The sequence below is a fragment of the Spinacia oleracea genome, chromosome 4, assembly GCF_020520425.1.
Source record: "Spinacia oleracea cultivar Varoflay chromosome 4, BTI_SOV_V1, whole genome shotgun sequence".
Lineage (NCBI taxonomy): Eukaryota > Viridiplantae > Streptophyta > Magnoliopsida > Caryophyllales > Amaranthaceae > Spinacia > Spinacia oleracea.
Genome location: NC_079490.1, coordinates 34,051,448 through 34,066,726, shown reverse-complemented (window position 1 = coordinate 34,066,726; position 15,279 = coordinate 34,051,448).

The following is a 15,279-nucleotide window of genomic DNA, read 5'->3' as shown; positions in this document are numbered from 1 at the left end:
AAGAAAACGCAATAAAGTCTCATAAAGTCTCAAGTTTTGATTTCAAATTATGATTTCCGTGCCCAAGTTTCGGGACGAGACTTCTTTTAAGGAGGGTAGACTGTAAATTATATTTATAAAGTATTTTTATGATTTTTAGAATTTAAAACGCATTTAAATGTTATTTAAATGTATTTTATTTAATTAGAATATTTATTAGTTTAATTATTACCAAACGAATTTATTATTTAATGTTGAGAATTTAATTGGGTTTCAAAAGTAAAACGATTTTAAATGAATCTAGCCCAATTCAATTCCAAGTTCAAGTCCAAACAAATTAAACAAGCCCATCCTATGTTTAATGAAGCCCGAAAGGGAATCCAAAAGCCTAGCCCATCTTTGAGTTTCCTAAGCCTATAAATATAGGTGCTCACCCTCAAAATCGCTCTCTATTATTCATTAAACCTAAAAGTAAAACCCTAACCCTAAATTCTTCTTTCTTTCGTCGAACTTATGTTTGGCCGTTTTTCTCCTACTTCCGTTTGTTTTCAGAAAAAGGTTTCTGCTTCAAATTTGTATATCTCGAAAATTTCTTGAACTTTCCCTCAAAAATCGATCAATTCCGAGTTGTAGATTAATGTTATGAGCATTCTAAAATCCTGCTGCAGTTATTTCTCTTCTCCTTTCTTTGGCCCGTCTCCTTGCCGAGCACCCACAGCAATTATGCGCTCGTTCCTTGTGCCTCGAGCACCCACGCCCCTCGCCCTTGATGCTCACTGCCTCGTGCCCTCGTGAACGTAACCACCCGCACACCTCACACTCTCTTGCTCCCTCGCGCAGCGCCAGCACGCCCCTGCGCTGCTACTGTGTTGTTGTGTTGTTGTTGTGTATGTGCTGCCTCTCGCCCAGCCACACACCTCTCTTCCCTCGTCCCTCTTGCTCGTGCTAGCCCGCGCCCTCGTCCCTCTTGCTTGCGCACAGCTGCTGCCCTGCCCTTGCTCTTTGTTCTCGCCGCGCGCGCACACACACAAGGCGTGTGTGTGTGTGTGTGTGTGTGTGTGTGTGTGTGTGTGTGTGTGTGTGTGTGTGTGTATGTGTGTGTGTTCTTGTTCGTTCACTCAATTCTTTCGCCCAATCACAATTAATTCGTGGTTGTTACGTGCTATAGGCCGGATTGGTATAATTCTCTTCTTCCTTGCCTGTTCTGTTTCAATTCCGTATTTAAATTATACTGTTATTATTGGTTTTGGTTAATTAAAATGCTGGGATCGGTTATGAACACCGAATTTTGAGGATTTGTATGTTTGAATTATTGAAGAATGTTTTGAATTGAAATATTATAATTTTCAGATTTAATAAAATCGTTCATTAATAAAATATTATAATTTTATTAGTTTTAATGGTTTTAATTACAAACTATGATTGGAGTTTTAATCTAAGCCTTATGGGCGATTGATTAGCATAATTAGAAGATGAATTTAATTATGATAATCAATTATATTATTCAGAATATTGTAAAGAATTAAAACGTCGACTTTTAATGGTTTTATACATGAAAATAAATTAATTTCATGCTAGGGTTTTAAACGATTGATTGAGACTATTATTTTATTAATGAACGATTAAGTTCTAATTAATTCAAGTGTTTTAAAACTAAACAAAGTTGCTGGAAATTTAGTAAACATGGATAATAATTAAGTTTCTCCATTGTGTTTATAGGAGTTGATTTCTAGTAAGTTGTGATTCGCACAGTGGCCCCGTATTTAGGTATTCTAGGTACGTACAAGTCTAGGGCGGCCACATTAATTGTCAAGGACATTACATGATTGTTTATGGATGTGAATTGTATTACGTGAACTTGGTGAATTCATAGTTGATTTGGTGAACGATCATGTGAATTATTATTGTTGGAAGTATTGGTTTGTTGATTCAACAAGAATGTTGGGACTATTGTGAGTATGGATTTCATTTTCAATCATGTTGTAGACACCTACTTTTGTCCCCATTCCCGCAAGGGAAAGGTTTGATGATGAAAACGTAAATCTCCACTTGACAACGCATCTCCTATGAAATAAACGAATCTCAATTCCCCTTTTCATTTCACCCGAAACCTGCTATTTATGGAAACCTGCTAAAAATAGTAACTGCCATAAGAGGTAGCTTCTAAAAGTGGTAAATCATAAAGGATAGAAACCTGTCAGAATTAGGTGTTGCTTTCCAACATAAATCCTAAATGAGATAGAAAACTGCGAGAATCCTATTCCTAATATGATTCGGAAATAAGAGTTACGTATTAATTAAAATCCTAACGAGCCTAGAGTTCGTAACGGGCCCAGACGCATTCCGTCATAAAATTGATACGCGCTAAAAGACTCGATTAAGTCTCAAACTCTACGGATTTCAGGAATCCGAATCTGACCAAAGAATTCTGCCAGACCCTATTTTCAACGCCCAGCCTTTGGCGCCGTAAATTCCAGCGCCCAGAGCTGGGCGCCGAAAGTACCTGGGACGGATTCTTTTCCTAATCCGTTTCGTATTCAAATTCCTGAAAAACTATCTTTCTACGCCACTTTTTCCTATAAATAGACCCCTAAGTTCGACACACAACAACACATAATTATATTCTGAGTATTGACTCCAACCCTTAGCCTAAGCCTCTCGCTGCGAAACTGTTCATGCGTTCTGTCGCAATCGATCCATAAATCGAACAGAACCTATCCTGTCCCATAATTGAGATTCGTTAAATAAAAAGGAGAAATAGCAAAGTCAAAGTGGTTAGTTTTCTGAGAACCGTGACGCACCTCTCAAGGGTGCGTCGTAATGTGTCCCTTTTCGATGATTTAACTGCTTTCCTCGCCCTTTTTATGAATTGTTAAACTAACCTAATCTGATTGTTCTATCACGCCTAACAAATATAATATTTTTGGGAAATCGGATTATCATGCTAGGTCCCTTAAAGCTATTTAAATCAGATAATCACGATCGAATTAGTATTATATGTTGCATATTGCTAAAATCAACTCAGATTAGTTTAATAGTTAACACATGTCCCTTCAATTATTTATGCTGAGCTAGTAAGGATATCCTGCCTCTGGAGTTATCGACGAGCGAAGTACTCCTCTCGGTAATTACAGTCCCCCGAACCCTCAATCTCTACCTTGCGGGTGTATATTGAGAGATCCCCACACCAGGGATCACAAGGGAACCTATGGCCGTCGTGGTCAAACATAATTGCACTCCCTTTATGTCACGATAACCGGGTTTTGTCAGTTTTTCTCATTGTCGTTAAAAAACTGAATGGCGACTCCTATATTACTAGTCAATTGGGTGTTTATTCACAGGAAATCCAATTACACTTGATTGAATAAAAAGATTTGTCACACCCACGAGGGACGAGGTCATGCATTAGCATCGCGCTTTTTCGACACCCTCACAGTGGCGACTCCACTGGGGAAAGTGAAGGAAATACTCGTGCTTGTAGGTAATCAAAATAGCCGAAGGGTGAAACGATCCTACCCCGCGTTTATTTCCCCATCAAGTTGGGACGACCTGAAAATCAGCATATTAATTTGAACGGGCAGAACAGCATAACGAATCTCGGCTCCCTCGGGAGTTGGGACTAAGGATACTTTTTTTCGCCAATAGGGGGGTGCATACGCCGCGCATGTTTCCCACTCGGTACTTGTGCAGGTAGTACACCTATCCCGAACCCAATCGCTCGCTCATTAGGTCCCTCTCGCCTGCATGCCCCCTTGGCTTGCACTTGCGGGTTGGCCTCTTGAGCGAAATTCGTCTGTTGAAGACACTACCTCGACCGGGGCATGTGTTGGATCTACGATAAAAGCGGTACCAAGCCAGGCGCAAATAAACTACCCATAGAAGCCTATCATAAACTACGTGGCATATTTAATTTTCAAATCCATGTTTGTATCGTAGTTATGTGTAGCGAAATATGTGATTGTGCGTGACAAACTATCCTAGAAAACCAACGACCTTAAAAACTGCCCTAACATTCATAGACTAATTTGCCAAAGAGTTATACCGAAACACGTGTTCCGCAAGCCCGAACGATCGCCACAAAAACAAGCGACGCTCGGGATGGCCTGTAACGAATCCCACAAACGCTGCACAACACGTAAAGGACGTTATTAGGCAAGCACGCAAAATTAAGTCGCATAAAACAAAAGAATATACGCGAACGGAAAACAAGTACCAGTCAGGGACGCATTTTCAGCGCCCCTGGCTGGGCGCCAATATTTCTCACGCCCACTGCTGGGCGCTGAAGTTGCTGCCTGGCCTTTTGGTCAGGCACAGCAGCCTCGGTGCCCACGCATGAAGAAAATACGTAGCAAAAAAAAAAAAAACAACTTTTCGTAAAAACAATTGCTACGAGGGCGTATGAAAAAGCACTCGATTCTAAAAGCGACTTGTAAAAAAATGAATAACTCTTTGTGTCGTTGTTAGGCCTCCTACGACGACGATGTTCGGCACCAAAGCCGAGCATGCTAATTAAACCTTGAATGTCACGTGGGCGAAGTATTCAAAAAATAATGTTCGAATAAAGTCTTCAAAAAAATAAATGTTCAAATAAATCCGAGTGTAGATTAGGCTATGCCAAAATACAATCCAAATCCTAAGTCTTAGTTGTCTTATCCATAGAATCGGTCCTAATGCTTGGTGTCGTTCTGCAAATTAAAAGGTTAAACCATATTGAGTCTCCCTTTCTAACATTTAAATCAATAAAGCACCCATATGTAATTGTCATCCCTTGCTAAGAGTCTACGGCCTCAATACTCTCTCTCACCAATAAAAAGAATATATTATAGTATTTGCAAAATGGAAACGGTCACATTCTGAAAATCATTCCTCCATAGTCGCACAACCCCCAAAGTGAACCTAAGGTGTCAATACCATTAGCAAAAAATTAATGGCCTCAAGGCTTATAATCACATTGGGTCACGACTATCATAGTCCTCTCGAGTCACTCACTTCTTGAAATACTATTAAGTAGGGACTAAAAGATTTTCCATGAATGCAACATGACCAACCATGAAAATACCCAAATCGGCATACCAATAGGGCTACCATTGGGGTAAAGCAATACACATTAAGAGAGAAGCCGCACTAATGATTCTAGTCTTGCAAAAATAAAAATTCGATCTCCCCAATTAGCTACCTTGCCAACATTAAACAAAATTGAAAATTGAAGAATTTATGTTGGGGAGGAATCCCAAGGAAAAAAAAGAGAAAAAAATAGAAAGAGAAAAGGGAGAGCGAAAAGAGAAAGCCAGGGAATACTTATCCCGTAGTGCAACATTTACCTAAGTAAACGAAGGAAAAGAATTGAGTCAACCAATCCAAATCATAAAATTCTACGATGTCTACCCTTTCCAATCCTTATGCTCTTAGACGCCTTCGCTCTGGGGTCCCTGTTCAGCTCATTTTGACCTATCCATGTTCTCATTGCCATGACCCAAGAAACCATTACCTCGACTCTTGTTCTTGAACTCGTTGTCAACCGCAAACCACGCACGACCATTGACACGTGCGTCATACCCCTTATTTCCAAAACCTGCTCTTATACCACCATTAGCATAATGACCATATAACTTGTGTGGATACCTCCTGTTGATATACCCTTGAGCCGTCCCTATGCTACTCATTGGCCTTGATTGATGTAAACTCGTGACACTAGCATGAGGCTGCAAATTGTGAGTCCTAGCAGATATAATCCTCATGCTTGACCAATACCTATACAGATTATCCTATCTCATCCAACCCATCTTTCAAACCGTCTTGAGTCACGAATAATAAAAAAAAAGACAAATGAAAAGTACATTCTACGCTCAACGTAAAAATAAAAAATAAAATAAAAATGTGAAAAAAAGGAACTTTGCAAAGCGCCTCTAAAGTTAGTCTAAAAAGAAAAAGAAGCATTTAGCGCACCAAAAAAAAGATCCGCCCAGAAGTCATTTTCAGCGCCCATAGCTGGGCGCCGAAATCTTTAGCGCCCCAGCCTGGACGCTGAATCTCTCTGCTTGCTAAAAATTTGTCCAGAAGTGCTCGTCATTTTGTCCGCACATACACGGAAAAATAACGAACACTTGGGGGGGTACAGCACGTATTCAGACATACGACCAAAAAATACATGTACTCAAAAGAATATATAAAATTAATTTTTGGCTTACGGCAAAGCAGTAGATTAAAATAATAATAAACTTCACTTCTTCTACCATTTCAAATAATATGTTTCCACCTTAGAACATACTTGTTTAAAATCGGCATTCTATGAAACCATTTTCTAGGGCTAAGAACTACGCAAGACCTGATTCCAAATTAAATCTATTTAAGGCGGATACGTAGGCAATCCATGATTCGGTCAAACCAATTTGCAAAAATATTAAAGCTTATAGAAAAACAAGAATAAAGAATAGAAGTCCCTTATTGAAATTTAATTACTTGCAACCCAAGTCGAAAGACAAATTTAAGTCAAAGGAAGAATCCAAGTCACCAAGATGCCAAATTAATGAGCACACATCGAAAAATAATAAGGGCACGTACCCTTGCCAGAAGGAGCACTCACACTCCTAGGCACTTAGCCAAGACTCAAAAGATCACTTTGCCTCAATTGAATGGGGGCTAACGCAAGCGTCCATGACCTCTAAAGTACTTGACTTGACCCTCCCTAAAGCGAACTAACTCACTGACTTTCTTTCACCACTAAACATAGCCGTTCGCTTAAAGACCTTCTTTCACCATTAAGACACAGTCATAATCGCCAACAAGTAATAAGGGCAGTAAGCTTGCAATAAAGAGGATTGTTCTACGGCGTCGCCCCATCGTTCCTTCGAGCTCAGGGCACCCGTTCATGGTAACTCAAATGCTCGCGAATCCCCTTTGAAAAAAAATCAGACATTGTCAATAGGACTTGGCACTTAACCAAGGCTCACCCTACTCAGACATATGACACGGGCATCTAAAATCGAAATCTGAAAGCATTATTAATGGGAAGACATAACAGTAACTGGGGGGCTAAAAACTGAAATGAAAGAGCTAGGGAAAGAACTAAGTATATCTTGACCTTTTGTACAGACATACACCAAGTAAATCTAAGTCAATTTGAAAACGGTTTATATTCCCGCCATTCTGGAAAAGACGGCCCTAAAAGCCTAAAGCATATGCCAAACAGGCACAAGTAATATCTTGGCGCCTGCACCCTGGCTTCCAGCAAATCCTTAGACAGCATTCCAAAAATCATAACAGTATTTTGATTCACTCATGTAATCCTGTACGAACCCTTCTATAAGTCAACCTACTTAGGACACCTCGGATTGTACACAGTAGGACTCGGATTTTAAATGATTTTCAAATGATTTTTTAAAAGACTTCTTCGAACCTAATAAAGTGTCGTTGGTTTAAGCTTAGTGTGCGTCCATCTCAACGTTGCAAGTGAGTCAAAAAGATTTTTAAATATGATTATGGGTAAAGAAAGGCACCTAGCTTTTAGTCAAGGCACACTTCAACATGTGACTACCTTGACCATGGCAATGTCGCACAATACGACATTTACAAGAGAAGTAGCAAATCACTACTCGAACATACCCCGCACTAAACGAGTCTGGTTTAAACTATTCATGATCCGTGTCACCATGAATGCATAAACACGTATGCAAAGCATTATAGCACCAAGCCAATCCCGTAGCTACAATTGGGGGCTTGAGAAAAACACTCTAAAAATGCTCGAAATGACGATTTTATCGCAAATTCTCGACGCTAATGCTATACATATGTCATAGGGGCTCAATCCTAAGCTTTAATCGTGCAAAACGAACCTTAGAATGGCTACAACCCCTCCAAAATTCTAAAGCACTACTTAGAATATATAAAGTCACCCCACTAACAAGGGTAACTGAAAATCGCGAGTCACCAAAACTCCGATCAAACCACTGCACATAACGCTCGCCCTATAAAGCGCCCGTTACACAGTCTACATCGTTCCAAAGCAAAAGCGAAAAAAAAATCAAAAAAAAACTGTCAAAATTCTGCCCAGAAATCATTTTCAACGCCCAGAGCTGGGCGCCGATATCTTTAACGCCCCAGCCTGGGCGCTGAATCTTTCTGCTAGCCAAGTTTTGCCCAGATACAAAAACAAGAAAGAAACACCTGTGAATCATCGCATCGAACGAAGTAATAAGCCGTGCAAACCCACGCAGAAGGTGCTACACTTGTTCGAGCACCTGAACGATTCAGCACGATAAAGTACTCCAAATAATGATATCCCAACACTTGGAGGAATGTTCTAAGACACGCGGTTAGGCCACACAAGCCTGCGTTGCACCATAATCCCGCAGTACAAGTCTAAAAAAGGGTAAGGCACATTGCACTAATGCAAGCACGACCAAGAGTAAGAGGCAAAGACTACTTATCGCCCAAATGCAAGCCACACGACTTCTACATTAAGGATTAAAGGTAGCAAAATATTACCTACCACGAAAGGGATAGCTCGCACCTACACGAACGGAACCCCAGGGCATCTTTCTCGAAAGAACCTACAAAAATTGTACGCCAAAAGGAAGCATCCCAACATGCATACTTGGGAGCTCCAAGCTACGAAACAACCATAGCCAAATAAAAAAAAAATCTCGAAGCAAATGTTTGAACAATTGGAAGGGCACGATGTTTGAGCCCACTTCATGAATGGGCCTAAACCCTATCAAGCTTCTAAGCAAACTATTCAAAATCAGTCGTTGCTCAAAAAAAAAATGAAACAATTCAAGCAATCTGATTAATGGACCGCACACAACGGCCATTCTATGAACGCTCGTTCTCACATACATATCATCATAAAAGCGATCAAAGTCTTACACCTCAAGGTATGTTCCTCGGGCCATATAGACTCGCGCAACTATCGCAATAACTGTACGCCTTAAGAGCAACAGTTCCTTAAAATAATCGCCCCAAAGCGACAAGCACCGTAGTCCACCAATCGGCTACGGCTTCTCAAAGAAAATCATCACGTTCTAAAAACAAAGAAAAAAACAAAAGAAAAGAGAATACATAGAACTTCCAAGTGAAATAAACGAATGAACAAAAGGCCAACTGTGTCATCAAAAGACCAGCCCGAACAACACTTTCAACGCCCCACCTGGGCGTGAATTATTTCAACGCCCAGGCCTGGGCGCCAAAAATGTACCCATGCTCAAAAAAGGCTCTAACTTCTAGTGGGCCCTGCCATACTCATTCGACTTGAAAATTGCTGAAAGTCGCACCTCACGACTTTGTTAAAAGTAGCACACCACTACAAAGGTCGCTCGCACATACGAGCATGACCCCAAACATGATTACAAGATGCGAAAAACAACCGACGAGCCCCAGTGCTTGGGGGCTCGCGAAAAAAATAGACTCCAACGAGGAGCGCGCGATCAAAATCACATTCCCAGACTGCGCCACGCACCATATCATGTTTGGATATCTCAAAAAATATATTGTTAAATATACACAGTGGGGACCCACTTATAGGACACATCTAATCAGGAAATATTACGACCCACCAACAGGTTGTAATCACCAAAAGCTCTTCTACATAGGCAAAATAAGAAATTCAAAATGGGCTCGCCCACCCTCAGCGGGCGGGGTCTGCGTCACTAGCCGCGCAGGTCTTCAGTTTTTCGAAGAATAAAGTTTTCAAATTTAAAATAGGCTCGCCATCTTCAGCCGGCGGGGTCTACGGCGCAAACCACGTAGGTCCTTATTTTCAAAAAAAAAAAAAAAAAAAATTCAAAACAGATTCGTCCACTTCTATCGGACGGGGCGTCCACCCTCAGCGGACAGGTTCGCCATCTTCAGCCGGCGGGGTCTACGTCACAAACCGCGTAGGTCCTTATTTTCAAAACATCAAAACAGATTCGTCCACTTCTATCGGACGGGGCGTCCACCCTCAGCGGACAGGCTCGCCCACCTTCAGCGGGCGGGGTCTGCGTCACTAACCGCGCAGGTCCTTAGTCGCTGCAGCGATAACTTTTTTCGGTTTTCCCTTTTTCCAAAAATTAAAGGATTGGTTTTCCGTTTTTCCAAAAAAGAACGATGTGCTGGATTTTCCTTCGTTTTACGTCCTATAAAAACAAGGGGGTTTTCTCGTTTAGCTAGCCCTGAAAATGAGAATCTTTTAAAAAAAAAAAAAAAACGATTTACCTCGTGATTGGGCTTGGCCAGGCCCAATAACACTTTATAGCTTTGATTTCGAAAAACTCTGTAGCTACTCCCAATGACAAAGTGAGGGAGTTTCTACGCACCTTTAGATTCTTCCAATGACAAAGTGAGGAAGTTTCTATACTATCAGTTGACAAATCCCAATGACACGTGAGGGATATGTCGACACTTCAAGTGATGACCCTTAAGTCAAATGTTATCACTCGGGGGTTCGTGAGACCCTCGCAAAACAGGTCACATACACCATGGCTTGTGTGACGCACTCCGTCTAATACTTTGACCATCGTCTTACTCCAAGACTCAGTCAAAGTGGGGGCTAACTGTAGACACCTACTTTTGTCCCCATTCCCGCAAGGGAAAGGTTCGATGATGAAAACGTAAATCTCCACTTGACAACGCATCTCCTATGAAATAAACGAATCTCAATTCCCCTTTTCATTTCACCCGAAACCTGCTATTTATGGAAACCTGCTAAAAATAGTAACTGCCGTAAGAGGTAGCTTCTAAAAGTGGTAAATCATAAAGGATAGAAACCTGTCAGAATTAGGTGTTGCATTCCAACATAAATCCTAAATGAGATAGAAAACTACGAGAATCCTATTCCTAATATGATTCGGAAATAAGAGTTACGTATTAATTAAAATCCTAACAAGCCTAGAGTTCGTAACGGGCCTAGACGCATTCCGTCATAAAATTGATACGCGCTAAAAGACTCGATTAAGTCTCAAACTCTACGGATTTCAAGAATCCGAATCTGACCAAAGAATTCTGCCATACCCTATTTTCAACGCCCAGCCTTGGGCGCCGAAAATTCCAGCGCCCAGAGCTGGGCGCCGAAAGTACCTGGGACGGATTCTTTTCCTAATCCGTTTCGTATTCAAATTCCTGAAAAACTATCTTTCTACGCCACTTTTTCCTATAAATAGACCCCTAAGTTCGACACACAACAACACATAATTATATTCTGAGTATTGACTCCAACCCTTAGCCTAAGCCTCTCGCTGCGAAACTGTTCACGCGTTCTGTCGCAATCGATCCATAAATCGAACAGAACGTATCCTGTCCCATAATTGAGATTCGTTAAATAAAAAGGAGAAATAGCAAAGTCAAAGTGGTTAGTTTTCTGAGAACCGTGACGCACCTCTCAAGGGTGCGTCGTAATGTGTCCCTTTTCGATGATTTAACTGCTTTCCTCGCCCTTTTTATGAATTGTTAAACTAACCTAATCTGATTGTTCTATCACGCCTAACAAATATAATATTTTTGGGAAATCGGATTATCATGCTAGGTCCCTTAAAGCTATTTAAATCAGATAATCACGATCGAATTAGTATTATATGTTGCATATTGCTAAAATCAACTCAGATTAGTTTAATAGTTAACACATGTCCCTTCAATTATTTATGCTGAGCTAGTAAGGATATCCTGCCTCTGGAGTTATAGACGAGCGAAGTACTCCTCTCGGTAGTTACAGTCCCCCGAACCCTCAATCTCTACCTTGCGGGTGTATATTGAGAGATCCCCACACCAGGGATCACAAGGGAACCTACGGCCGTCGTGGTCAAACATAATTGCACTCCCTTTATGTCACGATAACCGGGTTTTGTCAGTTTTTCTCATTGTCGTTAAAAACTGAATGGCGACTCCTATATTACTAGTCAATTGGGTGTATACTCACAGGAAATCCAATTACACTTGATTGAATAAAAAGAATCGTCACACCCACGAGGGACGAAGTCACGCATTAGCCTCGCGCTTTTTCGACCCGGTTATCGTGACATAAAGGGAGTGCAATTATGTTTGACCACGACGGCCGTAGGTTCCCTTGTGATCCCTGGTGTGGGGATCTCTCTATATACACCCGCAAGGTAGAGATTGAGGGTTCGGGGGACTATAACTACCGAGAGGAGTAATTCGCTCGTCGATAACTCCAGAGGCAGGATATCCTTACTAGCTCAGCATAAATAATTGAAGGGACATGCGTTAACTATTAAACTAATCTGAATTGATTTTAGCAATATGCAACATATAATACTAATTCGATCGTGATTATCTGATTTAAATAACATTAAGGGACCTAGCATGATAATCCGATTTCCCAAAAATATTATATTTGTTAGGCGTGATAGAACAATCATATTAGGTTAGTTTAACAGTTCATAAAAAGGGCGAGGAAAGCAGTTAAATCATCGAAAAGGGACACATTACGACGCACCCTTGAGAGGTGCGTCACGGCTCTCATAAAACTAACCACTTTGACTTTGCTATTTCTCCTTTTTATTTAACGAATCTCGATTATGGGACAGGATACGTTCTGTTCGATTTATGGATCGATTGCGACAGAACGCGTTAACAGTTTCGCATCGAGAGGCTTAGGCTAAGGGTTGGAGTCAATACTCAGAATATAATTATGTGTTGTTGTGTGTTGTTTCACGTCGAAACTAGGGGCCTATTTATAGGGAAGAGTTCGTGGTAAGATAGAATTGCAGAGTTCTAATCCATAAAGAATTAGGAAAAGAGACGTACCCAGGTATTTTCAGCGCCCAGGCCTGGGCGCCGAAGATTTCGGCGCCCAGAGCCAGGCGTTGAAAATAGGGTCTGGGCAGTTTTGTTTAGTCAGATTCGGATTCCTAAAATCCGTAGAGTTTGAGATTAATTCGAGTCTTTTAGCGCGTATCAATTTTATGACGGAATGCGTCTGGGCCCGTTACGAACTCTAGGTTCGTTAGGATTTTAATTCATACGTGACTCCTATTTCCGAATCCTATTAGGAATAGGATTCTCGCGGTTTTCTATCTCATTTAGGATTTATGTTGGAGTGCAACACCTAATTCTGACAGGTTTCTATCTTTTATGATTTTCCACTTTTAGACGCTACCTTTTACTCCAGTTACTATTTTTAGCAGGTTTCCATAAATAGCAGGTTTCGGGTGAATTGAAATGGGGAATCGAGATTCGTTTATTTTATAGGAGATGCGTTGTCAAGTGGAGTTTTTATGCTTTCATCATCGAACCTTTCCCTTGCGGGAATGGGGACAAAAGTAGGTGTCTACAGTTAGCCCCCACTTTGACTGAGTCTTGGAGTAAGACGATGGTCAAAGTATTAGACGGAGTGCGTCACACAAGCCATGATGTATGTGACCTGTTTTGCGAGGGTCTCACGAGCCCCCGAGTGATAACATTTGACTTAAGGGTCATCACTTGAAGTGTCGACATATCCCCCACGTGTCATTGGGATTTGTCAACTGATAATATAGAAACTTCCTCACTTTGTCATTGGAAGGATCTAAAGGTGCGTAGAAACTCCCTCACTTTGTCATTGGGAGTAGCTACAGATGTTTTCGAAATTAAAGCTGTAAAGTGTAATTGGGCCTGGCCAAGCCCAATCACGAGGTAAAACGTTTTTAAAGATTCTCATTTTTAGGGCTAGCTAAACGAGAAAACCCCCTTGTTTTTATAGGACGTAAAACAAAGGAAAATCCAGTATATCGTTCTTTTTTGGAAAAACGGAAAACCAATCCTTTAATTTTTGGAAAAAGGGAAGACCAATCCTTTAATTTTTGGAAAAAGGGAAAACCAATCCTTTAATTTTTGGAAAAAAGGGAAAACCAATCCTTTAATTTTTGGAAAAGGGGAAAACCAATCCTTTAATTTTTGGAAAAAGGGAAAATCAATCCTTTAATTTTTGGAAAAAGGGAAAACCATTCCTTTAATTTTTGGAAAAAGGGAAAACCAAAAAAGTTATCGCTGCAGCGACTAAGGACCTGCGCGTTTAGTGACGCAGACCCCGCCCGCTGAAGGTGGGCGAGCCTGTCCGTTGAGGGTGGACTCCCCGTCCGATAGAAGTGGACGAATCTGTTTTTTGAAAATAAGGACCTACGCGGTTTGTGACGTAGACCCCGCCGGCTGAAGATGGCGAACCTCCGCTGAGGGTGGACGCCCCGTCCGATAGAAGTGGACGAATCTGTTTTGAAATTTTATTTTGTTGTTTTTTTTTTGAAAATAAGGACCTACGTGGTTTGCGCCGTAGACCCCGCCGGCTGAAGATGGCGAGCCTATTTTAAATTTGAAGATTTTATTTTTCGAAAACTGAGGACCTGCGCGGCTAGTGACGCAGACCCCGCCCGCTGAGGGTGGGCGAGCCCATTTTGAATTTCTTATCTTGCCTATGTAGAAGGGCTTTTGTGATTACAACCTGTTGGTGGGTCGTAATATTTCTTGATTAGACGTGTCCTATGAGTGGGTCCACACCGTGCATATTTTTGTTTAACAATACATTTTTTTGAGATATCCAAACATGATATGGTGTGTGGCGCAGTCTGGGAATGTGATTTTGATTGCGCGCTCCTTGTTGGAGTCCATTTTTTGCGAGCCCCCAAGCGTTGGGGCTCGTCGGTCGTTTTTTGCATCTTGTAATCATGTTTGGGGTCACGATCGTATGTGCGAGCGACCTCCTATAGTAGTGTGCTATTTTAGCGAAGCCGTGGAGTGCGACTTTTAGTTTTCAGGCGACATCCGGTTTTGGCTTGGCCCGGATTAATCCTTTGACAGAAAAACATTTTTTATTTGGAAAACCAACGACTTAACGACACATATTTTTGGTGTTTCGAAGAATGACCATGATATTTAACTTGTTTTTTGAAAAGTGTACATAAGCATTTTCTGAGACGAGTCTAAGTTTCGACTAAGTTTTTTAATGTTTATTTTTTTTGCTTATTTGGGAGCTAAAGGTGCTTTGGGCTTGATCTTACTTGCAATAGGGCCTCGTGTTTTAGTAACACGGTCTTAAGTCCTTTCCTGTTCCGTGTTTTGTGAAATCTGGGCCTTGGGCCGCATTTTCAGCGCCCAAGCTCAGGCGTTAAACATTTCGGCGCCCAAGCTCAGGCGTTAAATATTTGATTTTCGGATTTCTAAACACGTTTCCGAATGGGATCAGGATGTTATTGGGTGCGTTCAGCTATATATAGGGGCTAGGTACGTCCTTATTTTCCACCACTCTCAAATTCTTTCTCTCTTTTTGCTGTGCTCTAATTATTTACTGCTTTTGCCATGTCGATCCCTACTTTCTCACTCCAACGGACTGTTAGGCGT